The sequence below is a fragment of the Lithobates pipiens genome, unplaced genomic scaffold (genome assembly GCF_037356315.1).
Source record: "Lithobates pipiens isolate NorthernLeopardFrog02 unplaced genomic scaffold, aLitPip1_a1.2 Scaffold_3, whole genome shotgun sequence".
Lineage (NCBI taxonomy): Eukaryota > Metazoa > Chordata > Amphibia > Anura > Ranidae > Lithobates > Lithobates pipiens.
Genome location: NW_027507790.1, coordinates 158,922,347 through 158,928,346, shown reverse-complemented (window position 1 = coordinate 158,928,346; position 6,000 = coordinate 158,922,347).

Sequence of the window (6,000 nt, the reverse complement as noted above, 5' to 3'; positions counted from 1 at the left end):
ATTGGGGGACTGTCCCTAGGCAGGATGGGGTCCCCGTCCCCAGAAGAGATGAGGTCCTTTTCTCCAGGGCAGATGAAGTTACTGCCCCCAGGTGAGATGGGGTCCCTATTCCCACATGAGAAGGGGCCCCTGTCCCCAGGGGGAGATGGAGGGGGTATGTAATGGTGTGTGGGGGATGGGTACCTCTCACTCACCATGACCAAGCTGCAGGCCACACACTCATCAATGTTGGCCTGGGCTCCATCCAGTGTGCTGGACGGGTGATCAGCATATCTCCCAGAAAGACCTTTCATCATCTGTGTATGACGGGGGAGGAGGGGGGCTGGCAGACAAGCCTGCAGTGTCCTCCGGGGAGCCGGCTCTCATAGGGCTGCACTGCATCTGTGTGCTTAAAGTTTGTTTACCCGGGAGAAGTATGCAGTGCATTGTGGGCCGGACTTGGGGGGGGGGACTCTGGCTGGGGAGAACAGACATCGGATTGAGCGGCAATGCATGCAGCAGGAGAGGGGTACTCTGAGGAGCCGGCTGAGGACACAGGTCATGCGGAGAATGCACAACTAAAGAGCAGCCAGTGCGATAGTCGAGCATGGAGCTCTGCTAGTCACCCTCCACCTCGTGTGCATGGTGTAGTGGTATCCCTAGCTGCCTATGCTGCTGCCGGCCATATGTAGAGGGGGCTGCATGGGGCCCCTGCAGCACAGGGCCCAGTTGCGGTCGCGACTGCTGCACCCCCTATAGTTACGCCCCTGGCTGCCACACACAAAGTGCCAATCACTAGAAATGTAAAATTATGAAAATGTGGCGCTCACAAATGATAATAAACATGTGTAGCGGCGGCTCCTGAAGAGCACGCACTGTGTTTTTCAAATTTAAGGTTACGCCTGAACTACAGTTTGGTTTGGGTACAATGGTCTAAATTTGGACTTCAGCATCAGTCTGACTGGACTATGAGATGTTCAGCCTGGCCACAGGGGGCACCGTCTCTTCTGGCAGGCATGGAACTATGGTCTGGTTGGGTGCTTAAGTTACTCTCTCTCTGAGCCCACCCAGTGGGAGTGGTGCTCTTGCTATGCTTTCTGGGAGAGGGTATTTAAAATGCAGATGTCATGTGGTTTGGGGTTCCGGTCCAGAAGGATGTACTGACTTCATGGTCCTGTTCCTCTGGACAGCCCCCAGGAAGGCTATGGATGCGGATCCACCCGATCTTGTTGTCTCGGGGCTGGCTAGCCCGAGGCAGGGAAACTAAAGGGGGATTCTGAGGTGTTTGGGTGAGACCCAGTAACTTCATAGCATTCCAGGGGAGGAGTCTTCAGAAGAAGACCACGTACAGGTTAGTTTCTTAGTAAGAGCCTGGAAGGGCTGAAGTACCCAAGAGAATCAACATCTGTGGCAGAGACTTGTTCCTGAGTAAGCACCTTGTTGGCTGCTAGGCCTTGTGAGAGAGGAACTGTCCAACTTGAGTGAACATCCACTTGCAAATGGCTATTCTCTGGATGCGGTCAAAGTAAGCAAGTTCTTCAACATTGACTTTTACACTAAAGCCCCATACACACTATCAGATTATCTGCTGAGTTTTTCCTTCAGATTTACCAAAACCATATAATATGAGGACAAACCTTAGGAGTTTCAATGTGTATGCAATCAGGCAGGCCCTTCTACTACATGGTTTTGGTAAATCTGAGGCCGCGTACACACGCGGGGACTGTTCGCCCAACTTTGTCCGCCAAACAGTTTCAGCGGACAGTCCGCTCAAAATTAGCATGGACGGACTTGCCCACACACGGCGAACGAACAGTCCGCTGAAACCGTGCGCGAAGACGTGAACGGCACGTACGACGGGACGAAAAATACTACGTCCTATACACTGCAATGCAAACTTCGGCGTGTAAATCCTTTCTGAGCATGCGCGGAACTTAGTTTGACGAACAAGCCTACACACGAGGGGACTGTTCGCTGAAACAGAGTTTCAGCGGACAGTTTTTCGGAATTTCCGAAAAACTTTGTTCAGCAGACTGTCCGCTGAAACTGTCCGCTGAAAGCCCACACACGAGCGGACTGTCCGCCGAAACACTGTTCAGCGGACAAAGTTGAGCGAACAGTCCCCGCGTGTGTACGCGGCCTGAAGGAAAAACTCAGCAGATAATCTGATAGTGTGTATGGGGCTTAAGAGTACCTGAACTTTCTTTCCAACCCTCTGATCCCATTTTAAGAGACTGTTCATTGTCTACGTTTTTGCAAATAAAATCCATTTAAGTGGATCTATCGTCAGTCTCTCAAGTTACTGGGCCATCTATCACGGGACAGCCCTAGACGTGAAGTGAGGAGAAAGAAGGTAAGGGTAAGCCCAATCTAATCAGCAGCTCCTTCGGGGGTTAGTGCTACACATATGTAACCAATAAGTGCAGATGTGAACATACAAAGCAAAAAACATGTAAATAAAGTCCAAATAAATGTGCTGAATGTTCTGGACATTTAGCACACTGGACATTTCTGGTGGCACTGATGTCATTTCCTGCTCCTTTCAATGCACTTCCTGGTTTCTGGAACACGCGCCGTGAGCAGCGTCTGGATCCATCTCTAATCCCTTCACATGCCTGTTTTTATCAACTTTTTTGTAAGTACCCATTTGTATATTGAATAATTCCCTTTTCAAAACGGTACTTTTCACTATTAGTTCCATTTTTTTTATCCTTTTTTGGTGCCTGGTGACTCTGTTGAGAAATTCCAACAAGAAATCCTCTGATCTGATGTGCACAACACCACTCCTGAGCTTCTCTGGATACCATCACATAAGCCTGAAGTGACCCCCAGATTGCAAAGCTGAGGGTCATCGCCATTTGGTGAGTGGGGGCACATTGCACTTCCAAAGTTTTTTCCCCATTGCGGATCAGAACATTCAGCACATTTGGACTTTATTTACATGTGTTTTGCTTTGTATATTCACATCTGCACTCATCCACATGTTTATTAACATTTACGAGCACCACATTTTCATAATTTTACTCTAAAATCAGCCATAGATGGTTCAAATCTTGCAGAAACCTTCCGAGATCCAAACCATGTATGGGCAGGTTGAATGTACACAAGCAGATTGATAGATCAATTTGGGTAAAACCAGCCTGTTGGATTTTACATGTGATTATTGTTAGCACCTGCTAGCAATAATCACAGTTCTCCCAGTGGGGACAGATCCCCCCCCCCCGGGAGAACACAATGGCTCCATGGGAGGGATTCCCCTAGAGCTGCACGATTCTGGCTAAAATGAGAATCCCGATTATTTTACTTAGAAGATAGATCACGATTCTCACGGTGTAACATCATCTTTCACATTAAAAACAAAAAAATTGGGCTAACTTTACCATGTCTTTTTTATTTTTTTTTTATTCATTGAAATCTATTTTTTCCCAAAAGATTGCGTTTGAAAGACCGCTGGGCAAATACAGCGTTATATAAAATATTGCAGCAATTGACATTTTATTCCCTAGGTTCTCTGCTAACATATTTAGAATGTTTGGGGGTTCCAAGTAATTTTCTAGCAAAAAATATTGATTTTAACTTAAGAAACAAGTGTCAGAAAAAGATTTAGACTTTAAGTGGTTAAACTTCCTGCATGTATAGTTGTTTAAAAAAACTTGGCAGACTGCCTGGATTATTTTTTCACACACATGTTTAGCCCTTTGATGGAAGAAGGAAGATTAGTTACAATGTTTCATGGTAAAAACTTGGCAGACTGCCTGGGTGTTTTCTTTATACAGCGCCAACAGTTTGTGCAGTGCTTTACAACATTTTGGCAGACAGTACACTTACAATACAAATCAATACAGGAGGGATCAGAGGGCCCTGTTTGTTAGAGCTTACAATCCAGAAGCAGATGCCTTGCAGCTTCACAGCCGGCTGCCCACTGAGCATGCGTGAGCTATGCTGCGCTTTGTTAATGATCCTGCAGCCTTCTGGGACCCGTGACCTGTCCCAGAAAGTTGCGGGCAGGGAGGGGGGAGAACTTCTGGTGGATCCACCGCAGTGATCCGACAGGAAGTGGAAGCAGGTACCTGTCAGAACTAGGTACCTACTCCCCCCCCCCCCCCCCCAAAAAAAAAAAGTTTCAAAAATAGAAGAGGAGGGGGGAGGAGGGCACAAAGCAGAACTTCCACTTTAGTGAACAAGAAGGCACTCTAATCAAAGCAGAAAGTCCAGGACACTGCTGAGGATGGGGAATGGCCAATATCTGAGACTTTGAGAGCCGTCCCAGTCCAAGCAACATCTCACACTTATATCCCAAAAGCACATATTCACTAAGAATCAATTTGGGATCATCCCTTATGTCCCCAGGACAGCTGCCACCTTCCACTTTCCCCTGGACACAGTCCAGTGAGTGAGACGGTCCTTCTCTAGATCAGATCCCTTTGGTGAAGTGCCGCAGATCATTTCCAGGTCCCAGCTCTGCCACCTCTGAGAAGGGAACAGGCTTGGAACTCTCCTTTCTGGGGAAAGACAAGACCATGGCTACCAGACTTCATGCAGTCATTGCCAGTAAAGGATTCTCAACAAAATATTAAAAATTAACATTTTATGTATGATTATATTGACTTGTCCAATTACATTTGAGCCTCTGAAAATGGCTGCAGTTCCTAAAATTTGTACTTGATATTTATGTTCTACCCCTTCAATTAAAGCTGAAAGTCTGCACTTCAAATTCATTTGGATTGTTTCCTTTTTTAAATTTTATTTTACAGAGCCAAAAACATAGAAAATGTGCCTGTGGCCAAATATATATGGACCTAACTGTATATACAGTGGGTATAGAGAAGAATATTTAAAATGATCCCATTTTGTTGCTTTGCAGCCTGAAATGAAGACAGACACAGTTTTTGTTTTATCCAGCTGTATTTACTCAGTGCAACTTATAACATCCAAGTGAAAGATAAAAACACCAACATGTCAGAAAAAAATAAAAACAAAATCAAAAATAGAATTACTGAGTTGGAAAAAGGATCACCCCTTGCGTCAGTATTTTGATGAACCACCTTTTGCTTTAAAAGAGATGTTTTTTTTGTTTGTTTTTTTAACCCATCATACTTACCTAGGTGGATGCAGCAATGATCCAACACTTCATCTGGCCCCCAGCCTCTTCTTTAACCACTTGCAGACCGGACCATTTTGCTGGTCAAAGACCAGACCGCTTTTTGCGATTCGGCACTGCGTCGCTTTAACTGACAATTGCGCGGTCGTGCGACGTGGCTCCCAAACAAAATTGACGTCCTTTTTTCCCCACAAATAGAGCTTTCTTTTGGTGGTATTTGATCACCCCTACGGTTTTTATTTTTTGCGCTATAAACAAAAATAGAGCGACAATTTTGAAAAAAACGCATTATTTTTTACTTTTTGTTATAATAAATATCCCCCAAAAATATATAAAAAAACATTTTTTTCCCTCAGTTTAGGCCGATACGTATTCTTCTACATATTTTTGGTAAAAAAAAAAAAAAAAAAAAATCGCAATAAGCGATTGATTGGTTTGCGCAAAAGTTATAGCGTTTACAAAATAGGGATAGTTTTATAGCATTTTTTATTAATAATTTTTTATTATTTTTTTTTTTACTAGTAATGGCGGCGAGCAGCGATTTTTATTGTGACTGCGACATTGTGGGGGACCCATCGGACATTTTTGACACATATTTGGGACCATTGTCATTTATACAATAATCACTGCTATATAAATGCAGTGAATCATGTGTAAATGACTCTGGCAGTGAAGGGGTTAACCAGTGGGTGGCAGTGTAGGGGTTAAGTGTTCCTAGGGGGTGTGTTACTAACTGTGGGGGATTGGGCTTTCATTTAGTGAACACTGATCTCTGCTCCAATCACATGGAGCAGAGATCAGCGTCACTAGTTGCTAGGCAGAATGGAAAAATGCTGTTTACACGGCATTTCCTCCATTCGGCCGCTCCGTGAGACGATCGCGGGGATGCCCGCGGCGATCGAGTCCGCGGGTCCCGCGAC